General features: G+C 45.3%; 1 protein-coding gene across 2 annotated transcripts in view; it reads right to left on the reverse strand.

Moving 5' to 3' along the window:
- The window catches only part of HOMEZ (homeobox and leucine zipper encoding), a 56,318-nt gene that overhangs the window by 15,846 nt on the left and 15,372 nt on the right, over positions 1–25,100 (reverse strand). Inside the window, exon 1 of one of the 2 annotated variants that reach the window (XM_056526137.1) lies at positions 5,770–5,973. The exons of the other annotated variant lie outside the window; for it this stretch is intronic. The gene's annotated coding sequence lies outside the window, so the exon portion shown is untranslated. Of the gene's footprint in view, positions 1–5,769; positions 5,974–25,100 lie in introns of those variants that run through there. 2 annotated transcript variants of the gene reach the window in all.

Genomic DNA, 25,100 nt, shown 5'->3' on the forward strand with positions numbered 1-25,100 from the left:
TAAGATATGGTCAATTAATGAGTCTATCCTGAGGACGTCATAATTGTGACAGAAACGCTTTGAGTGTAGGGATCTACCGATATCGTTTTTTTAGGACCGATACTCTGTGGAGGTTAGGGCCCATAGCCGATAATTTATACCGATATTCCAGTATAAGTTAATGGCTATTTATCCACCCCCCCCCCCCCCCCCCCTCAATGAACTGCAGCAGCTTTTGCGGTGCCAGAGACCGCCGCCGCCACCTGCTTCTCTCCCCCTGCCTCTCCTGGGGTCCCGAGTCCTATCACCGCCACCCAGCCCCCCACCCTGCGCACCGCACCGGCCAGAGACCGCCACTGCTGCCCCATTGCCTCCCCCATTCCCGGTTTTATAATTACCTGTTCCCGGGGCCTGCTCTACTTCTGTCTCCGACGCCGTCCTCCTGAGCTGTCACTGTGCGCAATGACTGTGACAGTCGCGTTGAGGACTTCACTCGTCATTGCACTGCGCAGCGCACAGCGTAACACAGGACGGCGCAGGAGCCAGAAATAGTGTGGACCCTGGGAACAGGTAATTATAAAACCGGGAATGGGGGAGGCAATGGGGCAGCGACCAGGGCGGTGTGGCGCAGTGGGGGCGGTGCATTATTGGATTATCGGCAAGGTAATTGCCGATACCGATAATGTCCAAAATCTTGAATATCAGCCAAACCGATAATCGGTCGATCCCTAGTTGAGAGTGATACTATGACAAGATGAGCCACTTTATTTGCTCTGCAGTCCTATTCCCTGGACATAATATGCGAGGGTGAATGAGATAAATCCCAATCTGGGTACTATACGGACACATTATCGCAACTTTTGTTGGTTGCCATGGGTAAGTTAACTATAGCTGAGATATTGGACTTTTTAAAGTGTCTGATACTTACCTAGAGCTTGTTGTATATAGGTTGCTAGGGCAACAGCATCTTTTGTAATATAGTACATACTGACAAAAAAAAAAACTCAGTTTAAAATTTCTTGAATATTCTTTGGTGTGGAATTAGAACACTGTGGTGAGTTTTTTTACCACTGATATTAAAAGTTAAGTTTTAGGCACCTCCCCTCTGTACTTTTTGTAATATTTAGTACTTATTGTTTTCTTTAAAAGCTGGGAGAACTGGACCCCTTGCAGGATATTATATGATTATGCAAGTGATTTTGAATCTCTCTAAAAAAAACACAAATATAAAACTGTGCTCATTAGTGCCGAGAATATTGATTACATATCCGAAAAAAATCATAAATGCTGCTAAAATGCCAGATACAATATACCAGATATCCCGGAGTGCAATATTCATGCAAATGTACTTCAAGGGCCTTGGGCTCATAGTTATCACTAATAGACAACTCCACCTCCCTGGGAGGTGGAGTTGGCACTAGAAAGCAGTAGTTCCTTGCAGAGGGGCTGGTAAATGTTATTTCTCTTACAGGAAGGGTAGGGTCACACGTAATTAATCCGCAGCGTAAAATATCTGCCGTGACCCAACCCATAGTGTGCCTCCAGCTGTTGCCACCCTCACCCCTTTTACATGTGTAAGGTTCCCTGTATATTGTACACCATGAAGGAGAGAGAAACCTATTCAATCTATCAATCTTACCCATAAAAGTTTTTCCCTCCCTATAAGCAATATATCACAATGGCATGCCATAACTACCTCTTCAATGGGGGTCTAACTGATCCTCAGAATAAAAGGGCCAAGTGCTCGCTAAGGGAAACTGACACCTGCACTAACCTAATAGTGTGGGTGACACTGATCACAGGTGTCTTTACTTTTTTTGCAAAAATTGTATTCTATAAGTTAGTTTCTTTGGCGCACTCAGGGCGTTCCCTAGCCCCTTATAGCACTGCTATGTCACCCAACTGGTCCCTGACCAACACCCCCATAATAAATATTCATAACTCTGCCCTGAAGAATGTAGCTGCTAAGTGCATGGGATCTCAGTACCCAGTGACTATGGGGGAGATTCATCAAAACCAGTCAAGAGGAAACGTTGCTAAATTGCCCATAGCAACCAGATCGCTTGTTTCATTTTTTTTACATTTTTTTTAAAGACCTAAAAAATGAAAGAAGCAATCTGATTGGTTGCTATGAGCAACTCAGCAATTTTTCCTTTGGACAGGTTTTGATAAATCTCCCCCCATTGTGCTTCACAGCAGAGTTACATACTTAGTATGGTTGAAAAAAATACATATGTCCATCAAGTTCAACCAAGGAATTGAGTTATGAATATTTATTATAGGGGTGTCTATTAAAGTAAACCTTACATATGTGCAGCCTATTTTCAGAATCCAAAATTGGTGGGGGACAAAGTGGATGGCCCCTGGGGATCAGACATTTAGACAGATCATTGGTTTTCTACAGGATGGATCAGCCCCACTGTCTTTAGATTTACCACACAGAATCCGCAGCAAATAAGTGACGTACACAGTTTCCAACGCATGTGAACCGGGCTGTAAACTCTCCCTCCCACTTGCATTGAAGGCAGTTTGTCATCAGATTTTAGTTTTCAAAACATGCCAAAACCCAGGACAAATTCAAAACTTGTGACCATATCTTAACCCCTTAACGGCCACGGACGTAAATGTACGTCCTGGTTTGGCGGGACTTCCCGCACCAGGACGTACATTTACGTCCCCTGTACGACCGCAACCATCGGAACGGTATTCGCATCATACACGGCAGGTTCCGGCTGCTAGCAGCAGCCGGGGACCCGCCGGTAATAGCAGACATCCGCGATCGCGCTGATGTCCGCCATTAACCCCTCAGATGCCGTGATCAATACAGATCACGGCATCTGCGGCAGTACGGTACTTTGAATGGATGATTGGATCGCCTGCAGCGCTGCCGCGGCGATCCGATCATCCAGCATGGCGGCCGGAGGTCCCCTCACCTGGTTCCGGCCGTCTCCCGGGGTCTTCTGCTCTGGTCTGAGATTGACCAGACCAGAGCAGAAGATCACCGATAATACTGATCAGTGCTATGTCCTATACATAGCACTGAACAGTATTAGCAATCAAATGATTGCTATGAATAGTCCCCTATGGGGACATAAAAATTGTATAAATAAAAAGTGAAAAAAAAAAATCCCCTCCCCCAATAAAAAATTAAAATTGTCAGTTTTTCACATTTTACCCCAAAAAGCATACATTTTTTTTAAATAAACATATTAGGTATCGCAGAGTGCGTAAATGTCCGAACTATCAAAAAATAATGTTAATTATCCCGTTCGGTGAATGGCGTAAACGTAAGAAGAAAAAAAAGTCCAAAAATGCTGCTTTTTTTGTCACATTTTATAAATAAAAAAAATTGTCTTAAAGTTTTATATATGCAAATGTGGTATCGATAAAAAGTACAGATGACGGCGCATCAAATAAGCCCTCATTTATATGGAAAAATAAATGGAAAAAAGAAAAAGTTATAGGTGGTCAAAATAGGGTGATTTTAGATTACTGATTTTGTACAAAAAGTTTAACATTTTTTTTTAAGCGGTACAAAAATATAAAAGTATCTAGCCATGGGTATCATTTTAATCGTATTGACCCACAGAATAAAGAACACATATCATTTTTACTATAAAGTGTACAGTGTGAAAACAAAACCCTCCAAAATGTGCAAAATTGTGGTTTTCATTAAAATTTCCTCCCTAAAAATTTTTGGGGGGGTTTGCCGTACGTTTTATGGTAAAATGAGATGTTTCATTACAGAGTACAATTGGTCACACAAAAAAACAAGCCCTTATATGGGTCTGTAGATGGAAATATAAAGGAATTGTGGATTTTAGAAGGCGAGGAGGAAAAGACAAAAACGCAAAAATAAAATTGGCCTGGTCCTTAAGGTGAAAATGGGCTTGGTCCTTAAGGGGTTAAGCAGGTTTATACTCTTAATATAACAGAGCTGAGAGCTACTCTGCCAGATTGCCCCATACACATGCATACTCAGCTTAGCAGAGCATGCATGAAGTTATAATGAGAGTGGCAAGCTGCTGTGAGACTCCTGATAGCTGCTTCTCCCCCTATGAACAAAAGCCCCAGGGCCCAGATCTTTATCTCCCCAACATCTATTTGCTGAAATGCTTCTAACCGGCCATCTTACATGACTTAACCCTTTCAGGACTGAGCTACTTTTCATGGCTTTGATCGCAGCGTGTAAAGGGTTATTGCTGGACATGGGCCTGATCGGCGATGTCCACCATTAGTAATGGGTCCCGGTTGCTAATAGCAAAAGGGGCCCACTGGATATGAAGTGAACTCAGCTACTGAGCATGCTTCATACAGCCGGACAGAGGATGTAAATATACAGGGTTAATGTATGTGTATGGGCAGCTTATCCCCTAAACCTAAAAGGGGTTCTCTAGGAAAATAAAATCAGAGCAAATTTCTTCCAAACACATCACCACACCTGTCCCCGGGTATAGTATAACTTAGCTCCATTCACTTCCATGCAACCAAACTGCAATTCCAAACACAACCTGAGAACAGGTGTGGTGCTGTTTTTCTAATCCTGGAGAACCCCTTTAATACACAGGAGACTGGGGTGCACATTAATAACTGAGAGAACCCCTAGTATGCTGCTATTTTATGAAAGGGGGGGGGGGGGGAAGCACCATGTTCTAAAATTACCACAATATGGTTGCAGAAAGTGCAATGAAAATGGGGTCACATCTGATGGCGCTGATATAAGTGCCCTGTGTAAGGCTGCATTCACATCTCGTTTTTGCAATACGGGTCCCGTATCCTGTTTCTGTACAAAAAAAAACGTATGTCTCCAAACCGGACTGAAACATATGCAACCGTATATGCCTCCTCACGTTTTTAAACCGTATATGGTTTGAAAACGGATGTCCGTTTGCATACGTTTTTCTTGAAAAACAACGGATACGGTTTTATGTTTGTCAACATTTTTAATAAAGTCCTTTTTATTGAATTTCCCTAAAAAAAAAAAAAAATAAATAAAAAAAATGAACCGTATTGTGCAAACCGGATGTAACCGTACCCACATACGGTTCAATACCGTTACCATAGAACTCCATTGTAAAATAACCGTATACAGGTTGTATCCGGTTTTTCACCAGGACACAAAACTGTAGTAGACTACGGTTTTGTGTACGGGTAAAACCTGTATAAACCCGTAAATAATGCAAAACACAACCTGATGCTACGGTTGGCAGTTTACAATGAAAAGTCTATATATACGGTTTGCAATACAGTTCGATACTTTTATTTATTTTGTTTACTGAAACCAGATACGGGAACCGTATTGCAAAAACGAGATGTGAATGCAGCCTAAGGCTTCTAGAACTCCATGGTGAAGGGCTCTCCACCATAACCTACACTGAGGAGGCAGCTCATATATGTAGAGTAGGATTCCCAACCAGGTCGCCTCCACCTGTTGGAAAACTACAATTTCCAGCATGCCCGGACAGCCGAAGGCTGTCCGGGTATGCTGGGAGTTGTAGTTTTGCAACAGCTGGAGGCACCATAATGTAGAGCAGAGATAACAGAGGTGACATTATTTCATAGATAGACACGGCTATAGATAGACACTCCGAGGCGCCTTCACTACACAGCGGCTCTCTGCTGCCCCCTGTCTGCTCCTCCTATCAGCTCGTTAGATCCTGGGGAAAAAACAAAGTGGATGGACGTGACGCTCTACTCATTCACACGGCGCTGGAAGCTGCGTCAACACAAGACACACGTGGAGGAGAGCAGACACGTAAGACACGTTACACAACCACATAACACACTCACCACGACTACGCGTCCATGGCGCTCGTTAGCTCAGTTCCCCTGCTCGGCCCGTGTGCCATGTTCCTCGCTCCAGAGGAGTAGTCCGGATCAGTCGGAAGTCGTGTTGTTGTGTGCTAGTTCGGGATGAGCCTGGGAGGGGGTCGTTGCCAGGATCTCTCCACAGAGGCGCACAGATTGGCGCATCAACAGGAAGGGAGGGACCTGAGGCCGGGAATGCTGGGAGGACTGAGGGGGCGGGGAGGGCTGAGGACGGGTGAGGTGAAGTCATGGCGGACATAGAGTTGTAGTTTTGCAACAGCTGGAGAGACACCGTTTGGAAAACACTGGTATAGAGCAAGGTTTTCCAACCTGTGTGCCTCCAGCTGTTGCAAAACCACAACTCCCAGCATTCCCTGTCAGGGCATGCTGGGAGTTCTAGTTTTGCCACAGCTGGAGGCACACTGTTTGGAAAATACAGTACAGGTGAATTGATGCATTAAAGTGATACTTTCCAGCTATTCCAAAACGACAACTCTCCTACAGAATGGGAATTTCTAGTTTGTCAAAAACAGGTTTGGGAACACAGTATTAAAGAGTTGTTGTCCCTTCATTTCTTTGCCCCAAGTTCCTATAAACTTGTAGAGGGGAAAAGTTGGCCATATCAGATCATTTCTTTCACCCCTTAAAGGACAACTGCAGCGCAATATACACTTATCCCCTATCTACAAGATAGGGGATAAGTGTTTGATCACGGGGGTCCGACCGCTGGGACGCCCCACGATCTCCTGTACGGGGCCACGGCTGTCCCATGCAGGGGGCGTGCCTGCCGCAGCATGACGTTGCGGCCGGCATGCCTCCTCCATGCATCTCTATGGGAGAGACGGGGAGGCAGTGTTCGTGCCTCCCCCAATAGAACTGTATGGGGACAGGGAGGAGACGGGGTGTCACCATCGACCTCTTGGTCGACGCTACGCGCCTTAGCGCTCACTATGAGCGCTAATGGCGGCGCCCCGTTAGGGAGATCTTGGGGGTCCCAGCGGTCGGACCCCCCCCCCCCCCCCGCAATCAAACACTTATCCCCTATCTTGTAGATAGGGGGATAAGTGTATATTGCGCTGCAGTTGTCCTTTAAGGACGCAGGGTTTTTCCATTTTGCACTTTTGTTTTTTCCTCTTTACCTTTTAAAAATCATAACTCTTTCAATTTTGCACCTAAAAATCCATATTATGGCTTAATTTTTTTTTTTGCGCCACTAATGCTACTTTGTAATGACATCAGTCATTTTACCCAAAAATCTACGGTGAAACAAAAAAAAAATAATTGTGAGACAAAATTGAAGAAAAAACACAATTTTGTAACTTTTGGGGGCTTCCGTTTCCACGTAGTACATTTTTCGGTAAAAATGACACCTTCTCTTTATTCTATAGGTCCATACGATTAAAATGTTACCATAAGTTTGATTTTGTCTTCTAAAAAAAATCATAACTACATGCAAGAAAATGTATACGTTTAAAATTGTCCTCTTCTGACCCCTATAACTTTTTTTCCGCATACGGGGCGGTTTGAGGACTCATTTTTTGCGCCGTGATCTGAAGTTTTTAGCGGAACCAATTTCGTATTGATCAGACTTTTTGATCGCTTTTTATTCATTTTTTCAGTATATAAAAATTGACCAAAAATACACTATTTTGGACTTGCGCGTACGCCATTGACCATGTGGTTTAATTAACGATATTTTTATAGTTCGGAAATTTACCACGTACCATACCAATACCACATATATTTATTTTTATTATGGTTACATATTGGGAAATGGTTAAAAAATTTGGGAAAAGGGGGGTGATTTAGACTTTTAATAAGGAAGGAGTTAAATGGTGTTTTTTTAAAACTTTTTATTCAACTTTTTTTTTTACACTTTTAGTCCCCTTAGTGGACTTTTAGGGTAGGTTCACACTATGGAATTCCCCGCGAAATTCAGCGGTGTGAACTTAACATTAGTGTGAATGGGTTTCCGCGAGACCCGTTCACACTGCGGAATTTCAGCGGCGGACAATTCCGCCACTGAAATTGTTCCGCGCAAAGAAAGAACATGTTCATTCTTTGTGCGGAAGTCCGCGAGCACTGCATAGCCGTCAATGGTGACGGCTCAGTGCCGCGCGGTCCTACCGCCGCCGCCAGCTGCCAAGCTGAATCTCCGCTCACTGAATTCAGCGAGTGGAGATTCCGTTCACACACTATAGTATGAACATACCCTTAGGAGGAATCATTCCTCATACAGATCAATGTGGTTTCATAGAACCACATTAATCTGTGTGCTCTGCGCCCCCGGGGATGGTTTAAACGTCCCTTTAGATGCCACTGTCAACTTTGACTGCGGCCATCTAAAGGGTTAACAGCCGCCCGTGGCAATCGCATGTCGGCTATTAACGCCGGCCCCCTGCTACAGGAATCAGCTGGGGTCCGGCCGGTATGATGCGGGCTCGAGTCGGGAGCCCGCGTCATACACCGCTTGCTGTCTTAGGACAAGGAGTCTGCTGCAAGGGAATTTCCAAGCAGAATTTTTGCAACGGATTCCATTCTGCTCAGAAATTTAGCTGCGTGAATGGGGCTTTAGGGTCCCTGCACACTGCAGAATTTCCTCACTAAATTTTATCTATTTCATGCAAATACCAAGGCAAACAAGTAATTTGAAGCAGTTTCCATATGGAAATTTTGCCTGGAATTCCCGTGTAATTAAAACTAGGGATCGACCGATTATTGGTTTGGCCGATATTATCGGCTGATATTCACGATTTTGGACGTTATCGGTATCCGATGATCCGGCGGTGGTGGTTGGACTAAGGACCGGCAGGGGGAGAGAAGACGGGCAGCGGCGGCGGTCTCTGGCCAGAGAATGGGGGGGGAGGGGTTGGACTCAGGAGGACCCCAGGACAGGCAGGGAGAGGGAAGCGGGTGGCGGCAACGGTCTCTGGCCAGAGGATGGGGGGGGGAGGGGTTGGACTCAGGAGGACCCCAGGACAGGCAGGGAGAGAGAAGCGGGTGGCGGCGACGGTCTCTGGCCCAGCAAAAGCTGATGCAGTTCATTGATTTAAAGCGCCTGCTTTAAATCATTGATCTGCAGCAGGGGGGGGGGGGGGGGAGAGACGTGGGAGGGTGCTTAAATAGCCGATAACTTATACCGGAATATCGGTATAAGTTATTGGCTATCGGCCTTAAAGTCCACAGATTATCGCTATCGGCCCTAAAAAATCGATATCGGTCGATCCCTAATTAAAACCCTATTGATGTCAATGGCAGATCCTGATGAGGACTATTTTTTACATCAAGGATGTCAATTCTTCAAGCAGAATAAAATCCTCATGAGGACCTTCCATTGACATCAATTGGGCTTTGATTCCACTAGCATTTAAGGCAGAATTTCCACATGGAAATTGTGATTGAATACATGGTTTTTCCATGGATAAGTAGTAAAAATGCAATGAGGAAATTATGCACTGTGCAGGACCTCAGGGCCATCTCAAACGGCAGAATTTCCTAGTGGAATCTAAAATAAAAATTTAGCTAGGAAATTCTTTATGTAGCAGTAGTCAGCAATATCAGTCAACACTAGGACCACTCTCCATTAAGAGCTATGCATTTCCAAACAGATTCTGAAGAGTCGGTACTTGCTGTACATGGAATGCCCGGCCAGAATTTTTCCATCTGGGAATTCCGCACAAATCCTGCAGTGTGTGTATAGGCCTTAGTTCAGTTCACATTGACGAACATTTCCTTTCTTCTTTTTCTTTCTTCTTCTTTTCTTTTTGAATTTCCTTTCTGCCTGATTACAGTGCTCTCTGCTGACACCTCTGTCCATTTTAGGAACTCCCTAGAGAAGGAGCAAATTTCCATAGAAAACTTATCCTGCTCTGGACAGTTCCTGATATAGAGGTGTCAGCAGAGAACACTGTGGTCAGACAGAAAGGAGATTCAAAACTGAAAGAACTTCCTGTGGATTATATAGCAGCTGATAAGTACTGGAAGGATTAAGATTTTTCAATAGAAGTAATTTATAAATCTGTTTAATTTTCTGGCATCAGTTGATTTAAATTAATGTTTTACAGTGAAGTACCCCTTTAACCCCTTAAGGACACATGACGTACTGGAACTTCATGTGTCCGCTCCCGATCTATAACGCGGGGCCACGGCGGGTCGGGCCCTGCCTCTAACAACGGCCGGGACCCGTGGGTAATAGCGCGTGGCATTGATCGCGGTGCCGCTCGCTATTAACCCTTTAGACGCGGCGTTCAAAGTTGAACGCCGCGTCTAAAGTGAAAGATAAAGTATGCCGGTTAGCTCAGTGGGCTGTTCAGGATAGCTGCGGCTAAATCGCGGCATCCCGAACAGCTTACAGGACAGCAGGAGGGTCCCTACCTGCCACCTCGCTGTCCGATCGCCAAATGACTGCTCAGTGCCTGAGATCCAGGCATGAGCAGTCAAGCGGCAGAATCATCGATCACTGGTTTCTTATGAGAAACCAGTGATCAATGTAAGAGATCAGTGTGCGCAGTGTTATAGGTCCCTATGGGAGCTATAACACTGCAAAAAAAAAAGTGAAAAAAAAGTGAATAAAGATCCTTTAACCCCTCCCCTATTAAAAGTTTGAATCACCCCCCTTTTCCCATAAAAAAAAACACAGTGTAAATAAAAATAAACATATATGGTATCGCCGCGTGCGGAAATGTCCGAATTATAAAAATATATCATTAATTAAACCGCACGGTCAATGGCGTACGCGGAAAAAAATTCCAAAGTCCAAAATAGTGCATTTTTGGTCACTTTTTATATCATGAAAAAATGAATAAAAAGCGATCAATAAGTCCCATCAATGCAAAAATGGTACCGTAAAAAACTTCAGATCACGGCGCAAAAAATTTGCCCTCATACTACCCCATACGCGGAAAAGTAAAAAAGTTATAGGGGTCAGAAATGACAATTTTAAACGTATAAATTTTCCTGCATGAAGTTATGACTTTTTCCAGAAGTATGACAAAATCAAAACTATATAAGTAGTGTCACGATGCCGGCTGGCAGGTAGTGGATCCTCTGTGCCGGAGAGGGATTGGCGTGGACCGTGCTAGTGGATCGGTTCTAAGTCACTACTGGTTTTCACCAGAGCCCGCCGCAAAGCGGGATGGTCTTGCTGCGGCGGTAGTGACCAGGTCGTATCCACTAGCAACGGCTCACCTCTCTGGCTGCTGAAGATAGGCGCGGTACAAGGGAGTAGACAGAAGCAAGGTCGGACGTAGCAGAAGGTCGGGGCAGGCAGCAAGGATCGTAGTCAGGGGCAACGGCAGGAGGTCTGGAACACAGGCTAGGAACACACAAGGAAACGCTTTCACTGGCACAATGGCAACAAGATCCGGCAAGGAAGTGCAAGGGAAGTGAGGTGATATAGGGAAGTGCACAGGTGATTAGACTAATTGGAACCACTGCGCCAATCAGCGGCGCAGTGGCCCTTTAAATCGCAAAGACCCGGCGCGCGCGCGCCCTAAGGAGCGGGGCCGCGCGCGCCGGGACAGGACCGACGGAGAGCGAGTCAGGTACGGGAGCCGGGGTGCGCATCGCGAGCGGGCGCTACCCGCATCGCAAATCGCATCCCGGCTGGAGGCAGTATCGCAGCGCCCCGGGTCAGTGGATCTGACCGGAGCGCTGCAGTGAGGAGAGTGTAGCGAGCGCTCCGGGGAGGAGCGGGGACCCGGAGCGCTCGGCGTAACAGTACCCCCCCCCTTGGGTCTCCCCCTCTTCTTAGAACCTGAGAACCTGAGGAGCAGACTTTTGTCTAGGATATTGTCCTCAGGTTCCCAGGATCTCTCTTCTGGACCACAACCCTCCCAATCCACTAAAAAAAAGGTTTTCCCTCTGACCTTTTTTGATGCCAGAATCTCTTTGACGGAGAAGATGTCCGAGGAGCCGGAAACAGGAGTGGGAGGAACAGATTTGGGAGAGAAACGGTTGATGATGAGTGGTTTAAGAAGAGAAACGTGAAAGGCATTAGGAATACGAAGAGAAGGAGGAAGAAGAAGTTTGTAAGAGACAGGATTAATCTGGCACAAAATTTTGAAAGGACCAAGATAGCGTGGTCCCAACTTGTAGCTAGGGACACGGAAGCGGACATATTTAGCGGAGAGCCATACCTTGTCTCCAGGGGAAAAAATGGGAGGAGCTCTTTTTTTCTTATCCGCGAACTTCTTCATGCGTGAAGAAGCCTGTAAGAGAGAATTTTGGGTCTCTCTCCATATGATGGAAAGGTCACGAGAAATTTCATCCACAGCGGGCAGACCAGAGGGCAAGGGGGTAGGGAGGGGGGGAAGAGGGTGACGGCCGTACACCACGAAAAATGGGGATTTGGAGGAAGATTCAGAGACTCTGAAGTTATACGAGAATTCGGCCCATGGAAGGAGATCTGCCCAGTCATCCTGGCGGGAGGAAACAAAATGTCGTAAATAATCACCCAAGACCTGGTTAATTCTTTCTACTTGTCCATTGGATTGGGGATGATATGCAGAAGAAAAATTTAATTTAATCTTGAGTTGTTTACAGAGAGCCCTCCAGAATTTAGACACGAATTGGACGCCTCTATCCGAGACGATCTGCGTAGGCAACCCGTGAAGACGAAAAATGTGTACAAAAAATTGTTTAGCCAACTGAGGCGCTGAAGGAAGACCAGGAAGAGGGATGAAATGTGCCATTTTGGAGAATCGATCAACGACCACCCAAATAACAGTGTTGCCACGGGAAGGGGGTAAATCAGTAATAAAATCCATACCAATCAGAGACCAAGGCTGTTCGGGGACAGGCAGGGGATGAAGAAAACCAGCGGGCTTCTGGCGAGGAGTCTTATCCCGGGCACAGATAGTGCAGGCTCGCACAAAGTCCACAACATCCGTCTCCAGAGTCGGCCACCAATAGAAGCGGGAGATGAGTTGCACAGATTTCTTGATGCCCACATGACCTGCGAGATGGGAGGAGTGACCCCATTTGAGGATTCCGAGGCGTTGGCGTGGAGAAACAAAGGTCTTTCCTGGAGGAGTTTGCCTGATGGAGGCTGGAGAAGTGGAAATCAGGCAGTCAGGAGGAATGATGTGTTGCGGAGAGAGTTCAACTTCCGAAGCATCCGAGGAACGAGAGAGAGCATCGGCCCTAATGTTCTTATCGGCAGGCCGAAAGTGAATTTCAAAATTAAATCGGGCAAAGAACAGAGACCACCGGGCCTGGCGAGGATTCAGCCGTTGGGCAGACTGGAGGTAGGAGAGGTTCTTGTGATCGGTGTAAATAATAACTGGAAATCTTGATCCCTCCAGCAGATGCCTCCATTCCTCAAGTGCTAATTTGATGGCTAGAAGCTCTCGATCCCCGATGGAGTAGTTCCTCTCCGCCGGAGAGAAGGTCCTAGAAAAAAAACCACAAGTGACAGCATGCCCGGAAGAGTTTTTTTGTAGAAGAACAGCTCCAGCTCCCACTGAGGAGGCATCAACCTCCAATAGGAAGGGTTTGGAAGGGTCAGGTCTGGAGAGCACGGGAGCCGAAGAAAAGGCAGACTTGAGTCGTTTAAAGGCGTCTTCCGCTTGAGGAGGCCAAGACTTGGGATCGGCATTTTTTTTGGTTAAAGCCACGATAGGGGCCACAACGGTAGAAAAATGTGGAATAAATTGCCTGTAATAATTGGCGAACCCCAAAAAGCGTTGGATAGCACGGAGTCCGGAGGGGCGTGGCCAATCTAAGACGGCCGAGAGTTTGTCTGGATCCATTTGTAGTCCCTGGCCAGAGACCAAGTATCCTAGAAAAGGAAGAGATTGGCATTCAAACAGACATTTCTCAATTTTGGCATAGAGTTGATTGTCACGAAGTCTCTGAAGAACCATACAGACATGCTGGCGGTGTTCTTCTAGATTGGCAGAAAAAATCAGGATATCGTCCAGATATACAACAACACAGGAGTATAAAAGATCACGAAAAATTTCATTAACAAAGTCTTGGAAGACGGCAGGGGCGTTGCACAGGCCAAAGGGCATGACCAGATACTCAAAGTGTCCATCTCTGGTGTTAAATGCCGTTTTCCATTCATCCCCCTCTCTGATGCGGATGAGATTATAAGCACCTCTTAAGTCCAGTTTAGTAAAGATGTGGGCACCTTGGAGGCGATCAAAGAGTTCAGAGATGAGGGGTAGGGGGTAGCGGTTCTTAACCGTGATTTTATTAAGACCGCGGTAGTCAATGCAAGGACGTAGGGAGCCATCTTTTTTGGACACAAAGAAAAATCCGGCTCCGGCAGGAGAGGAGGATTTACGGATAAAGCCCTTTTTCAAATTTTCCTGGACGTATTCAGACATGGCAAGAGTCTCTGGGGCGGACAGAGGATAAATTCTGCCCCGGGGTGGAGTAGTGCCCGGGAGGAGGTCGATAGGACAATCATAAGGCCTGTGAGGAGGTAGAGTCTCAGCTTGTTTTTTGCAAAAAACATCCGCAAAGTCCATATAGGCCTTAGGGAGACCGGTTACTGGAGGAACCACAGAGTCACGGCAAGGGTTACTGGGAACCGGTTTTAGACAGTCCTTGGAACAAGAGGGCCCCCAACTCTTGATCTCCCCAGTGGACCAATCCAGGGTTGGGGAATGAAGTTGAAGCCAGGGAAGTCCAAGGAGAATTTCAGAAGTGCAATTGGGGAGGACCAAAAGTTCAATCCTCTCGTGATGAGATCCGATGCTCATTAGAAGGGGCTCCGTGCGGAAACGTATGGTACAGTCCAATCTTTCATTGTTTACACAATTGATGTAAAGGGGTCTGGCGAGACTGGTCACTGGGATGTTGAACCTGTTGACGAGAGAGGCCAAAATAAAATTTCCTGCAGATCCAGAGTCCAAGAAGGCCATAGTAGAGAAGGAGAAGGCAGAGGCAGACATCCGCACAGGCACAGTAAGACGTGGAGAAGCAGAGTAGACATCAAGGACTGTCTCACCTTTGTGCGGAGTCAGCGTACGTCTTTCCAGGCGGGGAGGACGGATAGGACAATCCCTCAGGAAGTGTTCGGTACTAGCACAGTACAGGCAGAGGTTCTCCATGCGGCGTCGTGTCCTCTCTTGAGGTGTCAGGCGAGACCGGTCGACCTGCATAGCCTCCACGGCGGGAGGCACAGGAACGGATTGCAGGGGACCAGAGGAGAGAGGAGCCGAGGAGAAGAAACGCCTCGTGCGAACAGAGTCCATATCTTGGCGGAGCTCCTGACGCCTTTCGGAAAAACGCATGTCAATGCGAGTGGCTAGGTGAATGAGTTCATGTAGATTAGCAGGGATTTCTCGTGCGGCCAGAACATCTTTAATGTTGCTGGATAGGCCTTTTTTAAAGGTCGCGCAGAGGGCCTCATTATTCCAGGATAATTCTGAAGCAAGAGTACGGAATTGTACGGCATACTCGCCAACGGAAGAATTACCCTGGACCAGGTTCAACAGGGCAGTCTCAGCAGAAGAGGCTCGGGCAGGTTCCTCAAAGACACTTCGGATTTCCGAGAAGAAGGAGTGTACAGAGGCAGTGACGGGGTCATTGCGGTCCCAGAGCGGTGTGGCCCAAGACAGGGCTTTTCCAGACAGAAGGCTGACTACGAAAGCCACCTTAGACCTTTCAGTGGGAAACTGGTCCGACATCATCTCCAGATGCAGGGAACATTGGGAAAGAAAGCCACGGCAAAACTTAGAGTCCCCATCAAATTTATCCGGCAAGGATAGGCGTAGACCAGGAGCGGCCACTCGCTGCGGAGGAGGTGCAGGAGCTGGCGGAGGAGATGACTGCTGAAGCTGTGGTAGTAACTGCTGTAGCATAACGGTCAGTTGAGACAGCTGTTGGCCTTGTTGCGCTATCTGTTGTGACTGCTGGGCGACCACCGTGGTGAGGTCAGCGACAACTGGCAGAGGAACTTCAGCGGGATCCATGGCCGGATCTACTGTCACGATGCCGGCTGGCAGGTAGTGGATCCTCTGTGCCGGAGAGGGATTGGCGTGGACCGTGCTAGTGGATCGGTTCTAAGTCACTACTGGTTTTCACCAGAGCCCGCCGCAAAGCGGGATGGTCTTGCTGCGGCGGTAGTGACCAGGTCGTATCCACTAGCAACGGCTCACCTCTCTGGCTGCTGAAGATAGGCGCGGTACAAGGGAGTAGACAGAAGCAAGGTCGGACGTAGCAGAAGGTCGGGGCAGGCAGCAAGGATCGTAGTCAGGGGCAACGGCAGGAGGTCTGGAACACAGGCTAGGAACACACAAGGAAACGCTTTCACTGGCACAATGGCAACAAGATCCGGCAAGGAAGTGCAAGGGAAGTGAGGTGATATAGGGAAGTGCACAGGTGATTAGACTAATTGGAACCACTGCGCCAATCAGCGGCGCAGTGGCCCTTTAAATCGCAAAGACCCGGCGCGCGCGCGCCCTAAGGAGCGGGGCCGCGCGCGCCGGGACAGGACCGACGGAGAGCGAGTCAGGTACGGGAGCCGGGGTGCGCATCGCGAGCGGGCGCTACCCGCATCGCAAATCGCATCCCGGCTGGAGGCAGTATCGCAGCGCCCCGGGTCAGTGGATCTGACCGGAGCGCTGCAGTGAGGAGAGTGTAGCGAGCGCTCCGGGGAGGAACGGGGACCCGGAGCGCTCGGCGTAACAAGTAGGGTATCATTTTAATTGTATGGACCTACAGAATAAAGATAAGGTGTCATTTTTACCGAAAAATGTACTACGTAGAAACGGAAGCCCCCAAAAGTTACAAAGCAGGTTTTGTTTTTTAAACTTTGTCTCACAATGATTTTTTTTTCCGATTCAACGTAGATTTTTGGGCAAAATGACTGACGTCATTACAAAGTAGAATTGGTGGCGCAAAAAATAAGCCCTCATATGGATTTTTAGGTGCAAAATTGAAAGAGTTATGATTTTTTAAAGGCAAGGAGCAAAAAACGAAAATGCAAAAAACTGAAAAACCTCCGGTCCTTAAGGGGTTAAAGGAGTACTCTGACCCTGGACATCTTATTCCCTATCCAAAGAATAGGGGATAGGATGTCTGATCGCGGGGGTCCCACCACTGAGACCCCCGCAATCTCCCTGCAGCACCTGGCGTTTGTTTAGAATGTCGACTGTGGCACCAGAGGCTCGTGATGTCACGCCCACGCCCCTTCAATGAAAGTCTATGGGAGGGGACGTGGCCGTGACGTCAGCGCTGTATCGTAGTCATCAGGCACGGAACAAACTTTGCCCCATTCACCAGATGACTGGTGCCGCAGGAGAGATCGCGGAGGGTACCAGCGGCAGGATAGGGGATAAGGTGTCTAGGGGCGGAGTACCCCTTTAAGTGCTGTCCCATTGACAAACAGGACTCTCCTGATGGATTTCATCTGCTTAGTCCTTTTATTATTGTCAAGGAAAAAGTGACCACCAGAGGAGTCTGACAGCTGCTTTCTCCATTCCAAACATGAGTGCTTGGCTGAGCTGAGCATTCATTTGTATAGGAGTCGGAAGTGAAATCTTTCTATAAACGATAATTACTTAAGGTGTACGGCACGCTTGAAAGCTTTTTTATTTTTTTTATTTTTGTAGGACCAATTGTACTTTGTAATGACATCCTTCATGTTACCTTTCTGGAAAACAGGAAGAAAAATATTAAGATGATATTGGAAAAATATATATTTTGTGCCTTAAATGAGTATTGTCAGATCCAAAAACTTTTTATATGTTGTTACTGATGAAAATTAACGACCTTTTGTAATATGGTTATTTACAATTTTTTAATATTTAATAAAGAAAACGGCCTCTGAAAATTCCACCACTAGGGGTCCTCATACCTACTGTGACACTAACCAGCCCTGCAGCAGCATCAACTTGTCCATGAGTCATGGACAGGAGAGGACTCATGGACAAGGCTGCATGAGCAGACACACCAATCACCTCCTACCACCACAAGGGAGGGACACGCCCCCTCCTACCACCACAAGGGAGGGACACGCCCCCTTCCCCTGCTTATTCAATTCCATGCATTGACTTGATTTATCTGCAGACTGTAGGAGTAGGTCTGTCACAACAGCCACCAAGGCCTTCAGAAGGACTCAAGCTGCAATGACAATGGATCTGCCCAACCCCTAAACCACCAATGATGTGTTATGCTACTGTTTAAATTCTGCTGTCAGTTTTAACAACAGCATTTTAACAATTAAAATAGCCAGGCATGGGGAAGTTTACATACATCTTTAGCCCCAGGATGAGTATAGTTAAGGTATTAGGTTTCTACCCCCATCTCTACTAATGTCCATTAATTCTGTAAAGGCAGCACAATTCCACCCTGTGTTTACAATATGGACCTGCAGGTCAGTGTGAGATCTTATTACATGCTGCCAATACAAGTCCATGGAGAGGGGAAGGACAAGGAGGGAGATGGGAGGGAAGTGACCACAAACTGCAGAGAGACAGCAAAGACAGACTACACAGAAGCTACTGTGTGTAACAGATCTTATCCCAGGGCTTGATTTACAACTTAAACTGTTCACTACTGCTGCACAATGTCTTCCATGCTGCTGCTGTTTCTTTGGGTTTGTATGGAGACATAGAAATGCAGAATACCCTCTTCTGTGTGTTTGTTATGTATAGGAGCAATCATAGAGGCTAGCCTACATCCACTAGATCCCAGTTGATTGGAAATTACAAATGGAGCCTTTAGAGCACAAATCTGCAGAACAATGTCCATAAAAGTTATATAATAGTGCTGCTTCTCTTGTACAAACATAGGACAGCTTATGCTGAAATGTTACCAGAAAGTAATGTGTTTAAATCCATTCAACACAGCAGCCTTTGAAATGAACAGATACTACATTTTCCAAGAAGACAGTGAATTGGATGCTTCCTGTTGGGAGACCCCACAATGTGTTAGTCATTGGGGAACAATGGTGTCAAAACATGACAGTACATCCATCTATTTGGTCTCCCTGCGAATTGCTCCCACTTGATAAGGCAGCTGTTGTAGTTGGTTAATAAAAATAAATAAATAAATAAAAATACATTCTACGGGGTAGATGAGCCTTTATTAGCTAACCATGCCTTTAATACTGTAACAAAGTATTGCAAATAATTTTTACCGGTAATAAAATCTTTAAAAAAAAAAAGATCCAACCTACAAATTATTGAACACTGCAGTATATAACAGAAGTAGTGTGATGTATATACTGTAATCTGCTTTATATACAGTACTCTAGCTAAGATCCTATAAAAAATGTCTTCAGAAAATTGGCAAAGCTGGCAAGATCCAAGCACAGCTGTAGTTTGCGTTTTTTTTTTCCCCTTTCCTTTCCCCTTGATGTTTATAGACTGTGGAAAAGAGGAGCTGGGGGAGATGCAATAAAACTAGTGTAAAGAAAAAAGTAAGGCAACCAATCCTAAAGCTGAAGGTCTGCACGCCCTGAAATGTTGGACAGTGACAAAAGGTCTGGCTTTGTCCCACCCCCACTCCTTTGCACACAGCTGTTGCAGTTCACTGAATTTCATTAATGAGGAAGGGGCTGAGGGGGAGGATGAAAACCCTGCTGCTGTTAGGAAGTGTGACATATGTTGTGGTTTTGCTTTTCATAGTTAGGCTGGGATTTCCAAGTGTAATTGTGTTTAGAACTTATGCTCGGAAATCCTGGTGCAGCAGAATCCTATTGCTGTCAATGGGATTCTGCTGCACAATGCACACTAAGGAATTTCAGCAGCGAACGTTCCACTGCTTAAATGCAACCGCCAAAAGAATAATTCTGCTCATTCTTTTGGTGTAACCCAAGCGGAATGCATTGCTGTCTATAGGTGTGGCAATGTCCTCATGCTCTCAGTATCTCCAGGTGGAATTTTTCTCTCTGGAGACTTTGTCAACTGAACCTAGCCTAAGACTGTTCCCATCACTTCTGAGTTACCAGTCAGGTGTACTGCATACTGTATGTTGGAGGTATTGTGCTATGTATACAACAAATGTATACAACTCAAATGCATGGAAAACAAAGCATAATTTCCCTCAGTCAGTCAAAATGTTCTTCTTATTAGTCTGAGACTACATTTACACTATGTTTTTGGGGCATTTTTGGGTCCATAATAAGGCCATTTAAGTTTAAGATAAATGGCCAAAAGAATGAAGTATCCCCCCCCCCCCCCCCCGCTGATTCATAATTCTTTTGCTCTCACATCACTCGGACATGAGAGTGAAGAATTATGATTATGCAGAAGATGGGCAGGCATAGCATGGCTAACATGATGGAGGCAGGGGAGCTCGGCATGCAGGCTCCAGCCTCCATTGCACACAAAACTTAAGTTGCATACTAGCAATGGGGCAATATTTAGAAAGTGACTGGACTGATTTTAGTAAGTATAACATCATTTTACTCAGGATCTCCCGCACTATAACCCAGTGTATTGGGTTTAGTGTGGGTGAACAGCCTATCAGCTTCCCTTTAAAGGGAATGTGTCATCAGAAAATTACCTACTCTTAAATCAAGATTTATGTTAAAACTAATTTTTACGCATTTTTGGTTTTTTTTCTTTCTAATTTTCCATTTTATTGTCTATATTTTAAAATAATCTTGAAATCTTGCAGTTTCCATTCTGGTCACTAGGCCTTAAAGGGGTACTCTGGTGGAAATTTCTCTTTTTAAATCAACTGATGGCAAAAAGTTAAATGGATTTGTAAATTACTTATTTTTAAAAATCTTAATCTGTCCAGTATCCAGTACTTATCAGCTGCTGTATGCTCCACAGGAAGTTGTATAGTTGTTTTCCAGTGAAGTACCCCTTTAAACTAAGATGAGACTTCCTGTTCTGTACAGATCACTTCCCACCAGTGCCCTTCTTATCATCACAGAATGGAGTACAGTGAAAGGTGAAACCAGTGTAGATGGGTCTTTCTGTAAAGGGGTACTCTGGTGGGGAAAAAAAATGTTTTTAAATCTACTGGTGCCTGAAAGCTAAACAGATTTGTAAATTACTTCTATTTAAAAATCGTAATCCTTCCAGTACTTATTAGCTGCTATATACTACAGAGGAAGTTGTGTTGTTCTTTTCAGTCTGACCACCTCTGTCTGCTGACACCTCTGTCCGTGTCAGGAACTGTCCAGAGTAAAAGCAAATCTCCATAGTAAACCTCTCCTGCTCTGGACAGTTCCTGACATGAACAGAGGTGTCAGCAGAGAGCCTTGTGGTCAGATTGGAAAGAACAACACAACTTCCTCTGTAGTATACAGCAGCTGATAAGTACTGGAAGGATTAAGATTTTTAAATAGAAGTAATTTACAAATCTGTATAACTTTCTGGCACCAGTTGATTTGAAAACATATTTTTTTTCACCGTAGTACCCCTCTGATTACAATAATTTACTTTCTGTTTTTAGGGGTATAGTTCATGAAACCAGAATGTTCAGCTATTATATCACAGACTAAGAAAAAAAACGATGATAGTTTGTGTATTTGCTATGATATTAAAACAACTTTAAGTGTTAAAATTCCATAATTGTTGTATCAGAGAATTATAGCAGGTTTTCTGTTTCTTACTGTTGACATCTATGAGGTCTCTCGGGCACAATGGTTGTACATCGTGGGACAATCTAGCTAGCTGTACTGAATCAAGTTCAGCCCGGGCCAGGACACACCAGGCTCATCAACATTACTGTATTTATCTCATCTCTATAGATCTTGGCAGAGAATAAAGGAAAATCATCACTGCAGAAAAGTTGCATTTTTCTCTCTGAGGGGTTGAATTCTATTTCAGAAAAAATATACAGCAGATGATACCCTGATGGAGTCTTTGGCTGTATATGAGGCCTAATGTGGCAGTTCAACCATGTGAATGTAACACCATGCTGGAGATATATATTGTTTTTGTTTTTTATGCAACATTACTGCATTTTTTCTTCTTATAATTTTTTCTAATCATAAAGATAGCATACATGTAAGATTACAAGTCTATAGTGTATACAAAGTTGTAAAAATGTTGGGGAGCGGGTCGGAGACAACATTGTCTAACAATAAATATTCTATTATGTATGTAAGAACCCCACCAAGTAACAGCCCTTGTCTATTTACAAATTCAAGAGAATTGAATGGCATAGTGAATATTGATGCAGGTTTTTTTTACACACGTCCCAGTAAAATTTGTACCAAATGTAAGAGGCCCAGTCCTTTGTGCTTTGCTGAGGATAACAGCACTGCGCTCTTTACAGGTCAGTGAGCAATGATAAAAGATGCACATGCCTATTTTACTGGGTACTGCAGCTGTTTTTCAGTCTCCATTATAAAAATTCCAACTCCCTACCAACTAAGTGGATGTTTGGGAGTAGGAATCTCTGACAATAACTGATGATAACGGATGTTTTTTTTAGAACATCTGGTTCCTATAGACTTCAATATAAAATTTTAACGTCCAGTTTTTCACAATTTTTTTTGCCGGACTAAAAATTAGTGCATGCACTAACTGACATTAGTAAAAACAGACATGCCTGATACAAAAGTATGTTCAAAAAATTCCATTGACATGAATGGGATTTTTTGCCGGCCGTTTTCAGGACTTTTTGCCGGGAGTAATAACCGAGGTTTTTTTTTATACGATGATACCTGTAGTGTGAAAGGGGCTTTAAAAAGTACCCAATCAGGACTGGGCTATTACACAGGGCATTGTCAGCCTATTTGGATGTTAATCATTCAGAGTAATAGGGTCCTTAGTTACTCTGTGTATTTGACTGCATAGTCCCTCTGGAGGCATCATATTCTCCACCTCTGCATAAAATGGAGATTGTTACTTTTTGTAGATTTTTAATCAATTGGTGAAGGGGAAAAAAACTTGAAATATCAGATACACAGAAAGATGAAGTGTAGTCTTAGAGAACACTATTGACATTGTATTTTTTCCATTGTATTATGGAAAGTCATAGAAAAATACAGGAGGAAATCTATCCCGATAACATAATTTATTGGCAGTCACAGAATACAATCATGTGACTTCACAGTCTATGATATTGGGCTCTACATGTACATATATGCATGCAATAAAGTCTCTGGTATAGAAGGATATTCTGTATTTAGGAATGAGAGAAACATTTTATGCCAGTTATAATAATAAGTAGTAAAACTGTAATTGATGTAAACACAAACACTATTTTTTATAAAAATAAAAAATAAAATAAATAAATAAACAGCCAACACCTCTACAAGAATAATGATGATCCAATACCTTTCATTGCTTTTCCATCAATGCAAAATAATAGGAGACACAAAAAGATACATTGGGAATAAGGAGGATGAAAGGCTGTGGTGGTGGGGAGAGCCCATTGCTGTCGGGTCTATTGTAGCAGATGGTGATGGGTGCACAAAGAGTCAATGAGGTGAAGATCCAAAAGTGAGCAGTTTATCCGACCATGATTTACTTTGCTCTTGGATTATATACATCATGACACGTTCTCCCAATGTTTGTGTATGTTTCCTATTGGTGTTTTGGTTTTCTCTAACATTCCAAAAAGCATGCTGGTTAACTGGTCTAATCTATTTAGGATAGGGAAATTAGACTGTTAGACTGGTGGAAATTATCACAATGAGGGGCATTTACTAAGGGGTTTAGTCATTTTTTCTGACTATTTTTGGCGCAAAATTGTCGCAATTGCGCCTACCCTATTTTTTGTGCGACTTTCTCTAGCAAGAGCTAGAAAGTAAATTTTTTTTCCCGCTTAATTTACGCAAGTTTTCAGTTTTACTTGCAGTGGTCAGGAATTTATTAACGAAGATAAGGCGAGTAGCACGGCACGGCTGTATTAAGTGGACTCGATGTGGTATAGGTGGATGGGTGTGAATGAGGGTGGTGGTGCTCTAGTCAAAACTGAGGCACAGTTGAAATAATAGAGTGAAGACAAAGGATCAGACCGGCAAACTCACCACATTACTCTTCTTCTTTATTTGCGTCAGCAAAACATAGACATGTACTCACAAACTTGGGGGATAGGACGTGCAGTGGGGGGACAAACTGGCAACAGACTCCGTTTTGCACGGACCACCGTGCTTCCTCCGGCCAGGAATTTATTAACTGAGACAGTCGCAGTTGCGCAATAAACTGTCGCAACGGCCGTAAAAAATGACTAAATTTACTCCAGCTCCAACATGGAGCAGGAAAAGCTACTGCCTCCCGGGCTCCGACATACTTTCTCCCCGCTACCCTCACTTCGCTACAGGGACACTGCAGTGATTTATATCCCCCCCCCCCCCTCACCTGCCAGCGCCACACAACTTCCATCTGTCTGCTGTTGCAAAACTACAAGTCCCAGCATGCCCTTACAGTGAGGACACGCTGGGAGTTGTAGTCTTGTAGCAGCGGGAGCTGAGCGGCGCGGGCGGGAGACAAGGGGGGGGGGTAGCGGCGAGGCCGTATGAGGAGCCCGGGCGGCTGCACTGTAATCTCAGCCCGGGCTCCTGCCCTGAGAGCCATAGGCTTTGGCTGTCAGGGCATGCTGGGTGTTGTAGTTTTGCAACAGCTGGAGGGCCACAGTTTGCAGACCACTGGTGTGTGGTCTGTAAACTGTAGTCCTCCAGCTGTTGCAAAACTAAACAGCTGAAGGGGACCGGTGAAGACGTTCACTTACCCTTCCGAGGCTCCAGCGACGATCGCTGACGGAGATCGTCGCGCGGCAGTGTCGTGCAGCGCTGGATCCTACGGAAGCCGGTAAGTTGCCCAAGCTTCCCAACCAGGGTGCCTCCAGATGTTGCAAGACTACAACTCCCAGCATGCCTGGACACCCTTTGGCTGTCCAGGCATGCTGGGAGTTGTAGTTTTGCAACAGCTGGAGGCACCCTTGTTGGGAAACACTGGCCTAAAACAGTGTTTCCCAACCAGGGTGCCTCCAGATGTTGCAAGACTACAACTCCCAGCATTCCTGGACAGCCAAAGGCTGTCTAGGCATGCTGGGAGTTGTAGTCTTGCAACATCTAGAGGCACCCTGGTTGGGAAACACTATTTTAGGCCAGTGTTTCCCAACCAGGTTGCCTCCAGATGTTGCAAAACTACAACTCCCAGCATGCCTGGACAGCCAAAGGCTGTCTAGGCATGCTGGGAGTTGTAGTCTTGCAACATCTGGAGGCACCCTGGTTGGGAAACACTGTTTTAGGCCAGTGTTTCCCAACCAGGTTGCCTCCAGATGTTGCAAAACTACAACTCCCAGCATGCCTGGACATTCAAAGGCTGTCTAGGCATGCTGGGATTTGTAGTCTTGCAACATCTGGAGGCAACCTGGTTGGGAAACACTGGCCTAAAACAATGTTTCCCAACCAGGGTGCCTCAAGATGTTGCAAAACTACA

The sequence above is a fragment of the Hyla sarda genome, chromosome 1 (assembly GCF_029499605.1).
Source record: "Hyla sarda isolate aHylSar1 chromosome 1, aHylSar1.hap1, whole genome shotgun sequence".
Lineage (NCBI taxonomy): Eukaryota > Metazoa > Chordata > Amphibia > Anura > Hylidae > Hyla > Hyla sarda.